At 41.2% G+C, this 15,965-nt stretch overlaps 1 pseudogene; it reads right to left on the reverse strand.

Moving 5' to 3' along the window:
• Positions 1 to 320: 320 nt before the first annotated feature.
• On the reverse strand, positions 321 to 8,528 carry LOC147446081 (phosphatidylinositol 4-kinase gamma 3-like; annotated as a pseudogene).
• Positions 8,529 to 15,965: the final 7,437 nt, after the last annotated feature.

Here is a 15,965-nt window from a genome sequence, read left to right on the forward strand (position 1 = left end):
CTCTCCTCTCTCTCTCTCTCTCTCTCTCTCTCTCTCAAAACAACACATTCTACATTTTTAACTTAGGTTTTGACCCTATCAAACAACTTGGCCTTGCAATGTACAATATGTTATTTCATTTTCACTTTTGTCATAATAAGCTAGCATAACTTATTTACAAAAAAGGAATAAATTAACCCTTCTAGTGATGTGCACAGAAACAACTTAGGAACTTGACATAGGCAAAAGAATGTATGCTAGCTCCATAGCCCTTGAAATACAATTGACATCAATGTAGTGCACACATGTTTGTCCTGCATTTGGTGACACCAAGAACCATCTCACACCGATTGTCTGTCTATGCACATGAAGCCAAGTGGTGGAGAATATCTGGGGCTACATTTAGAATCATCTACTTCCTTGCAAGCCAACATGTTTGCACCATTTTTGTCAATATTAGCAAGGTGTATGCCAAGAATAGCAATCTTGTGTACTTCTTGTATAGGAACTTGAGGCGAGTCCATGTACACTTCACAATATCTTCAAGCATGTACATACATTTGAAGAGACCCCTATTTTCAGAAGGGCTGAAGTTGTTTTACAATTTTTGACTGGCCAAAAGACTCATGGTGGCACTTCACCAAAGTTAGTGAGGGGACTCCTTCAAAACTCACTGAGCTTTTTACCTACTACTTCATCATCAACCTTATGATTCAAAAGAATACATGCCATTCCACACAAAGCATGCTGGTTTAAGGCAGTCTCCATTCTAAGATACGGGTAAACCCTTAGGGTTATTTATAGCCATAGGTTTTGAGTCATGCTGGTTTGAAACCCCAACAATGGAAGACTCAAATTCATCTTCCATAAAATATATGCCTCAAGATCCATCATGAGCTAAATTAGGAGCATGTTCCTCTTCTAGTCCAATTTTAACACACTCCCTGAGATCCACACCATTGAAGATATTCTACATTTTGAGAATCTTTCAACAATATCACCATTTTTTGTCAGAAAAAGATTATCAAATTTTGCTTCTACTGTGCTTGTTGAAAGCCAACAAGCGTTGGTACAGACGAAGTTGGTTGAGGCCATAAGTAGTGCTAAGCAGTGCCAAAGGTGTTCACAAGTGCAAGGCAAAGGGTTTAAGCAGGTATTAAGGTCCTGAGCAGGCTAGTGGTAGCGGAAATGTAGGAAAAATGCGGCTTTTTGAGGCCAAAAAGGCTCTATAATTGGCCAATGGGGATGGCAGGTAAAGGTGTATGAAGTGATATGTTTGTGCCCTAGAATGTGGAGCTCAAGATGCTGTGCAAAGTGGTTGAGAAGGCTCATCAAACGGAGCCCCAATGTGAAAGGTATTGTAGTCTATAGATGGAAGTCCTTGCAGATCCCTGATGGATAGGGCAACTAGGGATAGGCGGCTGAAGCAAATGGCAATGGGTACATGCAAATAGCTCAATTTGTGGATCATGTCTATCTTTTTGGATTGCAAATCAAAGCTCTAGATTGTAAGTTATGGCCATCAGAAGATTTTTTTGGGGTCAGTTATGCCGACTGCATTGGGAACCGTTCTGTCTGGTGTTTTTTGATGCTTGTCAAAGTTCAAGAAGATAGTACACATTGTCTAGAATTGGCAGGAACTGATAGCTTGTCAACTAGATGCCCGATTATTGAGATACTACAAAGGGAATTTGTGAGTTAGTGTCGAGCCGATGAGTGGAGGTATTTTTCTTGGTTTTCAAATGGACTGTTCAAGGGCATGGTGAAGCGAGATTGCAACAAGGGCTAGAGGGGTTGCAGTTGGGAAGGGGGATTTTCATTGGGCTTTTACAACTTAAGAATCAGACTACCGGGCAAGTAATGGCAACACTTGAAAGTGGCACCATAAGGAGATATTTTAGGGGATTTTGTTAGAACTCCACTAAATTTTTATGATTTTTTCATCTTAAAACTTATTACCATAATCTTAATTTTGGCAAAATTAAAATTTTCCTATGTTCTTCACCTCATAACTAAGCTAAGGTATGAATCTGAGCTACAAATCTTTTTTCTACCTTCACTAAATAATTATGACAAGTTGTTGGAAAAACAAGACACTTTAATGTCTCGGGACACTTGAGTGTCCGATTACAGAACTAGTGTTAAGGCTTTAGGGGTCACCCCAAGGATGGAGCGCCTAGTGGCTACCACATGGTGATAGGCAAGCCCCATAAGCGGGGAGGAAAGGCAAAAACAGACGCTATAAGGCCTGAAGCGTAGTCAACTAAGGGCTTTAGGAGAAATATGGACTTTGCATGGGCCTTGTAAGGAATCCTAATTTTTAGGGATTAAGGCTAATGTTGTGTAGGGTTAAGGGAACAAGGTCATTCAAGAAGGTAGTTTTGAGTAGGCTTTTCTAGCCTTTTTTTTAGACGCATGTAGGATGTGGACCTAAGAGGTTACTTTCTCTCTGTAGCTTTTTGAAAGTGAATGGAGTAAAGGGGTGTGGCCACATCAGCAAAAACGTGGGTCATTAAGAGCCAAAATTTGACTTTTTTTCCAAAAAATATTTCTACTTATTTTTTACTTAAAACTCCCTCCCAACATATGAAAAAAATCTTTTTTTGACCTTTTTTTCAACCTACAAACACTGAAAGTCCACTTTTTCAAAAAAAATCCCCCCCCCCAAACAAGAAAACCTTTTTCTCTCCACCCCCCCTTGTCCCCTTCCCTCCTCTCTCCCTTTCCTCTCCCTCCCTATCCCCTTCTCTCCTTCTCCTCCCCTCTCTCTTTGTTTTTTCCTCCTCCTCTCTCCCTCTCCCCCTCCCCCCTTCTCTTCTCCCATGTTCCTCCTTCTCCCTCCCCCCTCTCTCTTTTCATCCTTTGCTTCCTCACCCAACACCTACCATGGTGCTCACGGACATCACAAGTCATATGCATCCACCACCATGTACTCCGCACAACAAAAGCGTACGTATTTGCTTGTCGATGATGTTTGCACCGAAGTCCGCACGTGAAGGTGATCAAAGGTCATCTCAAGAACGTCATACTATCAGTGACACGAATGTTGTATTAATTGGCTCCTTGTTTGACCGATTTCTAGTGCTGAATGTTTAGTGCACAGGATTTGTAAGGCCTTTGACCTGGGGAGTTCACTAAAGTATATGTAACATAGCACATGTGTTCAACAGAAGGGATTTTATATTCTTCTAACGTTACATAAAAATGTCTAGATAAGGCCTATAAGGGGTACTTTTAATCCACTCTGGTGAACGCACGTGATATAGGAAATTTTGCATAGTGAATGTTCCAGACCTTTGAACACAGAGAAAAAGGGGCCAAGGGGGGGGGGGGGGGGGGGGGTTGCTCTGATTACATCAAACACTACACCTCTATCTCATGGCCATGCATTCAAAAAAGCCCCTATTTGTCATTATAAGGCCCCAGGGGGGGAGCTCTTGCTCTTTGTACATCTAACCTACATCCTTATCTCATGCTCATACACAATAATTTTGTACATTTTTGCCATGTAAAGGCCCCCAAGGCCCTTACCAAGAGTGGCCACAAGGGTGCATTTTTTAGTGTTGAACTTTTTGGTTGTGATGTAAAAAAATCATACCTTGCTCGAATTCTCCAAAAATCAACGTACGAGTTGGCAATTTCTAAAAAAAATAATGTAAAATAGACATTTCTTACTTTCTCCTTAATCTACGGGCTCCAACGAGCATTATGGAATCTGAAAATACTCAAAGAACCAATGTTTTTTATTGTGTTAAGGATTATATTTCCTACATACAAAACTTTTCCAAAATCTCGCCCTAACACCTTTAAAAGTGGCTTCCAAAGAGTGCCCTCGGTCAAATTTTTGCCATGTAAAGGTCCCTATGGCCCTCATCCCGGATGGGCATTTCGCGCGCCGTTGTGGCCACTCTTTTTTTTTTGAACTTTTAGGCGGTGACGGAAAAAGATCATATCTCACTCAGATTCTCCAAAAACAACGTGCAAGTTCGCAATTTATAAAAAAAATGATGTAAAACAGACATTTCTTACTTTTTTCTTAATCTAGGGGCTCCAACGAGCATTAAAACCTTGGAATCTGAAAATACTCAAAGAACCAATGTTTTTTATTGTGTTAAGAATTGTATTTCCTACATACAAAACTTTCCCAAAATATCGTCCTAGCACCTTCAAAAGTGGCTTCCAACAAGGAGTGCGCTCAGTCAAAATTTAAAACTGAACTCCTAAACTGTGTACAAACTTTAAAATAACCAAAATTTCCTTCAAAAAAAAGTGTTTGCTAAAAATTTGAAAATAGGCTTCCCTTGGACTTCCCACAACGATAGAAATCAAACCGTTCAAGGAGAGGTCTGGCATCGATGATTATTCCGTCAAGATCTCTTGTACTTTATCATGTCTTCTTATGTACAATCTTACCAAACAAAAAAAAAATTACACTTTAAATGACTACAAATCTTATTTAACTTATCAAACAATCTAAAATAGGGTCGACCTAGAGTGCTCTTACACACATCAACAAACAAAAAAGGTCAATTTCTTCTCAATAACTTTGATAAACATACATTCGTGAACAACTTCCAAGGGGTAGTTTGGTCATAGTTCTTACATCCATTCCATGACATGGTATGCTCATGGCGTGACCTATCACATAAAAATATCTTTGGTGGGGGTGCCCTCATTTTAGGAAAGGGCGTGTTGCTGATGAAAAGCTGTTCTATTGTCCTACTAGGGATCTCTCCATGTTAGCATACTAATTTTTGGTGTAGTGGGAGCCACATTGCTTGAGGTCAGCTTTGTGCCATCGTAAAAGATTCATGTTATGCCAGCTCCTTAAGCCATTCTTGCAAACAACACCACTCAACTAGCATAGCAAGAGGTCACTTTGTATCACGATGCGTTAGAGACATGTTCTTCAAGCAAAAACATGTATGAATTGAACATTTGCAAGCTGTATAATAAAGACACTTGTTAAGTATATGCTGTACAAATTTGCAAGTATTTCCATCTAATAATCCTAAAATATACATTAGGATGAGATTACCCACCTCTAATAAGCATGGACTTGAAGCACCTACGTGCAAGATGTAACAAAGAAGGCTGTTTTAGAGAAAAAGTGGTGACGCTTGACCTCTATAACCTGCAGCCTTTCACTATTTGTGCACAAAAGCAGCGTTTGTGCCAAGCACTACAAAACAAGTAGAGGCAACACCTTAAGCTTCAAAGTCTATGATAAGAAGACTTTGACATGCCACTATTTTGAGATGAAGAGCTTGACATTTGTGCATCCACAAATGCAAAGATGTCCACCTCGTGTTCTTGGGAATGTTTTTGTTAAGTCATTTCTTTGGTATTTGAAACCACATGTGACCCCTATTGTTATAGTATCTAACCAAAGGTTTCTTGATTAATAGTTTACATAGGCTCGAGTGGTACATATCTTCTATGTTAACAATGCATGTATCTATAATTAATGTTTACACTTTCTCTATCCAAATGAGCTACATAGTAAAAATAAAATTTACAATTTAACAGTTAAGTTCACAAGGTAATAGCTATCAGTATCATCTTTAGCAATATCAAAGAAATAGCTACCACTAGCTCATGAATAGGGATAGTGATACCAAAAACTTGTGAACACTACTCAAAAAGGTGGAAACTCAAAGGCTTTACAATATATGTATGATGAAACACGAGTCAATAATAAGTCACCCCTATACATCGACACCTCCATGTCAGGTTGTCATTTCTCTAAGTCAAGCTTGGCAAAGGTTATCATCTTTGCAAAGAGCTCATGTCCTTTGAAAAGAAGTTGACCCTGTAAGTAAACAACAGATTATGTGAATACAAAGTTATAAAGTACAAAATGATATGATTCTAATAATCTAATGATAACTATACTACAAAGAATAAATTATAAGAAAAATCTTTGATGACTCTCCATAGATAACACAACTTACTTGCATTGTGAGACTCAATCACATGCTACACAACTATAGATGGCGCACCAAAGCCATCAACAAAATAGCACCACCCAGTGTTATGAGGTGTGAAGCCTAAGCATTGAAATCCATAAAGAGGTTTATTCTCTCCAGCATGATAAACTTAAAGATGGAGATGATTAAGCTTTGAATGTGAGCTACAAGGGTAGTTTTCTTACCATTCTATCTTTATGTTGGAGATGAACCCTTGCAATGCCCACACACTATTCACACCTCCTATTGTTGTGGTATGCAAGTCGTGTGAGCTCATACTTTTGCCATCTTTGGGAGTAGAGGTTTCCACGTAGTGTGAGTGAATGAAAGTAGAAGGACTAGAATCTTGTTTCATGGTGTAATGGAGGTGAGAGAAGGAAGAGGATCTAACTTGGTGTGAAACTTTGTGTTGGACAAGGGGAAGAGATGGGGGAGGAGCTTGCTTGGTGCTACAATGGAGGTGGAAGAAAGCTAGCAGAGAGATAATGTTTGACTATAAGGGGTGCATGTGGTTGTTGCAGCAATGGAGAGCTTAGAAAAGAGTTTGTAGAGAGAGAAAATCACTTTTTAGCTATAGAATAGGTTTGGAAAGACTTTGGAGGGTGGAAAATGATGTTTTGAACTTTTTTGAAAATTTTAATTTTTTGTATGTTTTAGTGTACGTTTTTTACTTTTGGAGGTCAAAAATACTTTTTTGACCATGAAATAAGTTTGGGGACCTTGTTAAGGAGGGGAAAACTTCAAATTTATTTTTTAAAATTTTTTTGAATTTTTTAGAGTATTTTTAAATCTGGGCCAAAAAGTGGGGGAAAAGAGGTCAAAGTGGTACCCCCACCCCTCCCCGCGCCCCCATCCCTTTCCCCTAGCCACTTTCCTTACCTTCTCACTGGGTAAGAGGCCATTAAGAGGTGTAAGGCTACCTTGTCCCCCTACTTTTTTGAGGGTATAGAGTGTGTTTATCACCCTCTTCATATTGGCTAATTAACCTTAATCCCAAAGGGCTCCTAGAGGGTTCATATTTTTCCTAATGAGGGGAGTTAATTTGCATGAGAGAGAGAAAGAGAGAAAGACATGGAGAAAATCCAAGGGAACTCGAAGGTAGGACAAAGGGAAAGTGGGCAATCCCAAGGCCAGTCAAGGATGGACAAAACCAAGCCAGTCAAGGAGGGCTAATGGAAGTGGACAAAGAGCAGGCAAAGTGGTTCTCCATGTGAGCAGGGGAGAGAGAGGTCAAATGGGAGATTTCCAAAGGTGGAAAAAAGAGGTAAAAAGGGAAAAAGATAATTTAGAAATTGAAAATTCCAAGGGCACTAGCGACATCGCTAGTGCCCCCTCACTTAAGAGCAAAGAAGATAAGCTGAAGAGAGCAATCAAAAGGGGAGCCGCCTTCCCAAAAGTTTCCAAATTAAGATGCCAAGTGGACCAATATAATGGTAGTTTCCAAAGTTGAAGGTCCCCTACTATAAAAGATATTTTTTTAATCGAATGGGGGGAATTTTTGTGCCGTTTGAAGCCTGGAGGGTGGAGTGTTTTGACAGAGGAGTGTGCCTATCAAACCCCTTGTATCTTTTCATGAAAATGGCCATTGTGATGACAAAAAAAGCTTTGTATGTGCCTTCTAAAGTGTAATCAAGACACTATTACTCAATCTTGTTGTCATTTCCCCTTCTCTTTCTCCTGCTCTTATGCTTTGCCGTGGTGCCGGCAGTGTGGATGTGTCCCCCGGACCGGCGGTGTTTTGTGTGAGAGAGTGAGATTGAGCGTCTGTGTGTGTGTGTGTGTGTGTGTGTGTGTGTGTGTGTGTGTGTGTGTGTGTGTGTGTGTCTGTGTGTGTGTGTGTGTGTGTGTGTGTGTGTGAGAGAGAGAGAGAGAGAGAGAGTGAGATTGAGCGTTTGTGTGTGTGCAAGGGTAGAGACAGACTGTGGCAGTATGTCTGTGTTGTCTGGTGGTCTTGTGGAGTGTGTAAGCATTGGGAAGTGAGCATGCGGTGGTCTGCTAGTGTAAAGTGTGTTTTTTGAAGGTGTTGCTGAGAGGATAGGGGTGTTGTGGATAACCTAAGCTATAGAGAGGCGTTTATTTGTGTGCCAAGTTTGTTCCCCCATTCCCCCTCTCTAGCACCCTCATTTTACTGTGCAACATTAAGTTGTTTGCCCCTCACTTTTTGAGAAACTTTGAATACCTCTTATGTCAGCCCCAATAGCATGACTTATTACTTTTACCGTGTTTGTTAGAAAAAGTTCACTATATATAAGCATCATCCCCCACTAAAAAATACTCAATTTGCATGTCATCCTTTGAGATTACGACCTTTCAACACTAGTTGTTTCTTATCAAGTACAAATCCAATTTCTTTCATTAAGGCTTATTTCAAGCATTGAATGCTCTTCATTCTGTCAATTTTGAAAGTACGCTCCTTGCCACTAACTGTTCTAATTGTCACTACCTATTATTCTAAAACTTTCATAACCAAATGCACACGCTTTCCATTTGTGAGGCATAATGCTTCACTAAAGCATCTTGGCAGCCAAGCTCATGGCCTCCATATATCAGTCTCTAGTGCTTTACATAAAAGCCTTGCATGCTTTAGTTCACAATTTTTAAGAAGCACACCATCACCACTCCGAGAGTCTAGGAATAATATGATGTGATTCGTAATATTTTACTAAGCCATCGTCATTGTGCTCCAAAGATGACTCTCATCAATCAGAAGAGAGAAGCAAAGACAACAGATGATGGTTACACTTTGCTGCAAATGGCCGTCTCTCTCTCTCTCTCTCTCTCTCTCTCTCTCTCTCTCTCTCTCTCTCTCTCTCTCTCTCTCTCTCTCTCTCTCTTGTGGTGGATGCAAAATACTAAGTTCGGGGTGGATGCTTGATATCAAGAAATGGTTTGGAAGATGGGATGCATGTCACTTGGTCAAGGATGCGTCGATCGACTCCCAAGTTAATGAGGCCTTCTTACAACGCCAATGTATCACGGCTTGGGAGAAATCCAAAGGTTCTCGCTTCAGCCATTACACCACACACGTTGCCCCAAACTACAAATCTCTCTTCTTCTCGGAACAAGGTAACCGAACCCATTCCTACATCCTTGAGCCCATCCCGTTGAGTGTGATCCGCACCATTGCCTCCATTCGTCTTAGCTCCCATTCTCTACGCTGCGAGACAGGACGTTGGGGCACTGGCGAGGAGTGTCATCGACTTTGCACCTTATGCCCTCGTCAAGTGCGAGAGAGTGAGTACCACACACTACTTGAGTGCTCAGCTTTTGACCACATTAGGTCCTCTTTTCCCCATATATTCAGCCATGATCTCTCCCTACACACCTTCCTCTCCCAACCACGATGTGGACTCTCTATTGCGACGCTCATTTCAGCCATTTTTGAGCATCGAGAGTCACTTATGAACTCCACTCACACCACATGACATGTTCATTTGGCCCCATAGGTCATATTTGACCTCCCAGGACGATAATAGAACTATCTCTCTCTCTCTCTCTCTCTCTCTCTCTCTCTCTCTCTCTCTCTCTCTCTCTCTCTCTCTCTCTCTCTCTCTCTCTCTCTCTCTCTCTCTCTCTCTCTGTCTCTCGTGCGTGTCTCTCTTTTCAAAACAAAAACCCTTCTTTTGGAAGTTTTAATAATTCTTCAAGAAAACCTAGAGTCATGTCCACACAACAATGAAATGCATATGATCAATATGCTCAAAAAGGGGCTATGTAGTATACCTCGTTGGGCAAGCACAAAAAATGGATTATTATTTGTTTCCTAAAAACCAAAGACAAATATATACAGCTATTGGGGCACAGCTATTGGGGCACAGCTATTGGGGCACACTATGAATGTGAAAAGATCACCACAAAACATCACCTGTTGTCCTTATCAACCTTCCCAAAGAGTGTCCTTTGATAACCTCAATTGTCTAAGAGATTGATTCCGTAGCCGAGCCCAAAGTTTTGTGAGTCCACTCCTTGAATTCTTGTAGACATTCCACAAACCTTGTATTTGCAGAACTGATGGCACCCACTCGTGGGCGGCCTTATGAGTAGCCTCAGGATCCTTAACATTGCCTTTTTGAGCAGTATCCTTGCTTTGCTTGCAGAACTCGATGATGTTCTTGCGAGTTTTCTTGAAGGTAATTTCACGAGCAACAATGCCACAAATATTATTTATGTAGCTTTGTTGCATTCTAGTATGTAAGGCTCATCTTTGTCTCTCTTGCGGACCATGGGGACAAGCAGATGTAGTAAGTAATTCAACTTTTGTCGGATAGATCTTTGAGGTCTCTTGGGATAGTTTCCCACGACATTAAAAATTCTCTTCTTCTTCTTCTTCTTCTTCTTCTTCTTCTTCTTCTTCTTCTCTCTCTCTCTCTCTCTCTCTCTCTCTCTCTCTCTCTCTCTCTCTCTCTCTCATTTTAACCATTGAAATTGTTAAATCTTGGCTAGATTTTGAGCTTTCCTTGAAGGAAATCAAGAAACTTGCACAAGTTTTAGTGTAAATACCTATTAAAGCTTCAAACGATAGAATTTCATGTTTGCCCCTTTTTTTTGGTTCGGGAAAATGCATTTTTCTAGCCTTGCTAGTCTCTCTTTTTTTCAAAACAAAAAAAAAACTAGTTTTGAAAGGTTCTGTTTTGCTCTGTAGCGCATGGGTAATTCTCTCTCTCTCTCTCTCTCTCTCTCTCTCTCTCTCTCTCTCTCTCTCTCTCTCTATATATATATATATATATATATATTATATATATATATATATATATATATATATATATATATATATATATATGTATGTATGTATGTGTATGTATATGTATATGTATATTTTTATGCATATGCATACATATATATGTATATACTACCTGGAAATACTTTATTCGGTTGCCGATCTCAGTGCTTAGGTCACTTTTATTCCTTTATAGGCGTCTTTGCTGATGTCAATTGTTCATCTTTTCTATCTCCTTTGACTCTGGACAAATGTAAGGTTTCCAGTTTCTGAAACCTTAAAGGTTGTATAAGCTTAATCAAACTGATATGATTATTGAAAAAGCAATGTAGAATTGTCCGACCATGGCAAATATTGGTATTTTTGGAATCTTAAGCACAGCAAACCCCGGGCTAGAAATTTTAAGAATTGAATTCCGATAAAAACTGGCATAGTTATGACCCCTGGAAGTTTACACTGTGAATTGAGTAAAATAGGTAAAATTGAAGGGTTGCAGTAATCATTTAAGCATAGACTTTTTTTTTTCGAGAAAAAGATCCTTCTATTAGTTAATGAAAACTGCCCATAGGGCTACATCCACCTCTGCGAGAGAGGGCTACAACAAGCATGATGGGGAGACTCTCCCAATGAAAAAACAGCATATATACAATGAGGCTAAATCAAGAGATGGGAGGAGGGAAGAGCCACGCAGGTGGACAGTAGTGCCATCTGAGCACCCCCTGGACTATGGTGTAGAAAGGCCCAGGGTGCCAGAGTCGAAGAAAAGCCTCGCGGCGCTCCCGCATGCGGTCGGAGCTGCCCTGTAGTCCCTCAAGCTGTCCTCTGAGAGTATGGATCAGCTCTAGCCAAAAGTCACGAACAATCTCTGCTGGTGGCACAGGACGAGCCTCAAAGATGCGAAAACAGCGGGCCCGCCAGATGAACCAGAGAGCTAGGCCGCTGATGAGCTCCCAACACTCCTCTCTCTCACTGCACCACTCCTGTGGAGTAATCTCTGTAGCAGGCTGGAGTGTAGGTCGCCCCCCCTGTATCACTATCATCCTGCTGGTGGAAGATAGCTCAAACTGAAGTGCTGGGCCCGTGAGGGTGGACCAAGCCGCTGCCCCCCAAGTGTACTGTTGAGCCGTGGAGAGGGCAGGCATCAGCCGAAGAACACGTAGCCACACCTGTTGGGCCGAGGGACATTCCCAAAGACAGTGACGCTGACTCTCCACCAACTGGTCACAGGCTGCACATGCGGCCGAGAGACCACTATGCACAAGCCAGCTCCCTACTGATGTGGCTTTGTGTGCAACCAGCCACTGGAACAAGGTGACTCGCCTCGGCTGTCTGGAGTCCCACAGCCTCTGCCAAAAAGCTGCCAAGAACTCGACTGTGAGGCCCTCCTCCTGCCAATGACGTGCTGCAGCGGGGCGAGCCTCTCTCTGTGCTGCAAGTATATGACGTCCAAGCCGAACAGTGTACTGAAAGAAGGAGACTCCTGGGCAGTCGACAGAAGAGAAGGGGTCCCTCCATAGCCACTCACCAGGATCCCAATGTACTCATGCCAGTGGACAACACTCCCAAGCCCATAGCCTCCAGTGTCCAGTCTCAAGAGCTGCTGGGTCAGGGTCTATGACGCAAGTCCTCCCACGGATGCCCACAACTCGGATCCTCTGGAAACAGCACTCTGCTACATGCGGGGCCTCTACTGCAACTCGCTGTAATCGTCCCCCATCCTGAAGCTCGAAGAACAGGGCTGGGACAGTCTCTGAGCAAGCCCTGACTGAAATGAGAACCTCCAGTCGTGTGAAGGCTCCCATCCACCGGGGTGCTTCAGGCTCGAGAGGCGTGAGCCACTCAGCTCGAACTGACTCTGAGATGTCCTGACACATGCTCTGCACCCCTCTCATGCCCTGTAGCTGGACAGCCTGCACCTCCTCTGACAAACCTGTGAACTCTAGCCAGTCACCTAGAGAGCGCGCTAGACCTGCCGCCATGGGACCCCAAGAAACATGAGGCCGACTCCCAACCAAGTGGCCTCTCTGAGTGCTAACCATGGGGTTCCAGACGAGGGGCTGCCGTAGACGCTCCTCCGTGCACGTCGGCTATCTCTGCTCTAGGCCACGCCGTAAGAGCTCCCAAGATCGAAGCAAACTCACAGCAAATCTGTCCTCCAGTCTCCTGCTTAAACCAACTCGGCGCAGCTCTGAAAAGATCCATCTGGTCGAAGGTTGCCAAGGGCCTCCTGACTGAGGCACCCTGGCACGAAGCCTCTGCAACAAGAATTCCTTCCAGGGCTCCTCGCCTGGAAGAAGTCCTCTGACGACAAACTTCCCAAGAAGGGCTCTGCTCTGCTGTGCAGGATCAATGATCCCAAGCCCTCCCTGAGAACAAGGAAGTGTGATGACCGACCAAGCCACCTTGGCTCGGGCAATCTGAGTATCGCGACCTGACCAAAGGAAGTTCCTGATCAGCCTCTCTACCTGGCTGATACAAGAACTCGAGAAGATCCAGCAAGAAGTGATGTACCACATAGTCGCCAACAACACCTGGTTGGCAACTACTACTCTACCAGCCAGTGAAAGTCGTGCTGAGCTCCAATGTAACAGCTTTCTCCTGATGGACAGGAGAAGAGGAGCAATCTGATGCTCGGGGGACAAGTCCAGACCAACCTGACAACCCAAGTACCGAACTGCAGTCCCTGGAGGAATCCACCTGAAACCCTCTCCTGGCATCCAATCTGGCACAGGAGCACTGCCAACCGAGAAAGCCACTGTCTTTCTCCAGTTGATCAATGCGCCCGATGCACAGCAGAAGGTCTCCAAAGCCTGATCACATCTATGTAGATTGGCCTCCTGGCCCTCTAAGTACAAGTCTGAGTCGTCAGCAAACTCAGCGTCCAGAAGCTCATCTCCCCGTATATGGAGTGCTAAGCCTCTCAAACCAACCTGCTGTGACACCAAAAATCTGCTCATCGCATCCGCATAGAACAGAAAGAGAAAAGGGGCATGAGGACAGCCCTATCTGACCGAACGTGTGAGCAGGAAGCGCTCACCTCTACCTCCTGCCAACAGCACCTGACTGTGAGCCTGTCTGTACAAATCATGCTATATGATTACATGCTATTTTTTAGAGCTATATTATAGGGTAAAGAGACCGTGATAATTATGCCAAGGTTATAAAATTAGTAAAGATATTTATCTAGGTCAAATTACACCATTTTTAGCTAAAAATTAAAGAGGGAAATTAGTAAATCATGCTATATGATTACATGTTATTTATCAGAGCTATATTATAGGGTAAAGAGACCGTGATAATTATGCCAATGTTAGAAACGTAGTATAGATATTTATCTAAGTCAAATTACACTATTTTTAGCTAAAAATTAAAGAAGGAAATTAGTAAATCATGCTATATGATTACATGCTATTTATCAAAGCTATATTATAGGGTAAAGAGGCCGTGATAATTATGACAATGTTAGAAAAGTAGTATAGATATTTATCTAAGTCAAATTACACTATTTTTAGCTAAAAACTAAAGAGGGAAATTAGTAAATCATGTTATATGATTATATGCTATTTATCAGAGCTATATTATAGGGTAAAGAGGCGGTTATAATTATGACAAGGTTAGAAAAGTAGTATAGATATTTATCTAAGTGAAATTACACTATTTTTAGCTAAAAACTAAAGAGAGAAATTAGTAGATCATGCTATATGATTACATGCTATTTATCAAAGCTATATTATAGGGTAAAGAGGTTGTGATAATTATGCCAAGGTTAGAAACGTAGTATAGATATTTATCTAAGTCAAAATATACTAATTTTGGTGGGAATCTCAAGCAAGAAATTAGTAAATCATGCTATATGATTACATTCTATTTATCAAAGCTAGCTTACATAATAAAGAGGCCGTGATAAATATTTCAAGGTTAAAAAAGTAGTATAAGTATTTATTTAAGTCAAATTATCCTAATTTTAGCTAAAAATTGAAGATGGAAATTATATAACTAAGCTGGAAAATAATAAGATAATTACCAGAGGTCAAAAATATCCTTATCTATTGGTGATAATTATGCCATAGTTAATTAGTGAGGTTAGTAAATTATAATTGACCAAAAATCTTATTTTTAGCAATTGATTAATTAAAATAAATAAACTTTGTGGTTAAAAGTTTTTATAAAAATTATAGTAAGTGCAAACCTATGATATCAAATTAAGGAAATGAAATCTTTAAGAGAAATTAAATACAATAAATATTAAGCCCAAAATAAGTAGATTATTAGCTTAAAAGTTGATGGGAAAATTAGGAAAAAGATATAGAAAATTATAAGAAAGTTAGGAGAGCTTAGAAAAACCTTAGGGAAGCGGTGGAAAAAGTTATGATGCTTATATAGACAAATAAGAAATTACTAGGTCAAGAATTTACCAATTAAGACTATAAAAATAACTTTGGATGGGTTACGGTTAAATACAAAGGTTAAGTCTAGATTTTGAACTATTTACCTAATAATTAAACATCCTTTTTATAAGGATAAGAAGTTATGATATCAAAAAGGACCCGAGCAAATCCTACATCTGATGATGAGGACGTAGCTCCAAAACGAACTAGAGCATCGCATGACGACGAAGCCGGGCCTAGTAGTAGGCCTACGGGGGAGAGTCTTCAGGCACCAGCGCAACAACAGATGACCAATCAATCCCAGGTGGGTTTCCCATTATTCAATTAAGTCTTTAATTAGTTTAAATTCTTTTATAAGTTAGCATTACATACGTAAGAATGATAAACTGGCTGAAAACGGAAGGTAACTTCCAGCGTGCATTTGTTTATAATGTAGGAAAGAATTGTGTGGGTTAAAACTAGTTGAATTAGGAAAGATATGTTTAATCATCCTTAAGACAGCTTGTCTCAAGACACCTCCGACTCCTTGATATAAATTGATGATAATGATTGGCTTTCTAGCCACGGTTAAGTCGGTTACCCCCATGAACGATGAGTTTCTACTCCATGTCATGTCTTGATGTTTCTACATAAGTTAGGATACCGTTTTTTTATCCCAGGGGAGCCGCCCGGTTGTATGGGAAACTGGTTTGGTGTATGGGCACCTGGAACCTTGGGTGGGGGTTTATCCACTCCGGATTTGAATAAGGAATGGGTGCCGTTTTTCACCCTTAGGTGGTCTTGAGACAAGAAGAGTACTGGTCATGGTTATTATGGACAATGTTTTGATTGACAGTACCTTGTGTTAAGTTTAAAGATGTCTGTTTTCTAAAAGAATGCTTTCAATACTATCTTCAAGGAATTACTGTGATG

The sequence above is a fragment of the Adiantum capillus-veneris genome, chromosome 12 (assembly GCF_014529385.1).
Source record: "Adiantum capillus-veneris isolate H3 chromosome 12, ASM1452938v2, whole genome shotgun sequence".
Taxonomy (NCBI): Eukaryota; Viridiplantae; Streptophyta; class Polypodiopsida; order Polypodiales; family Pteridaceae; genus Adiantum; species Adiantum capillus-veneris.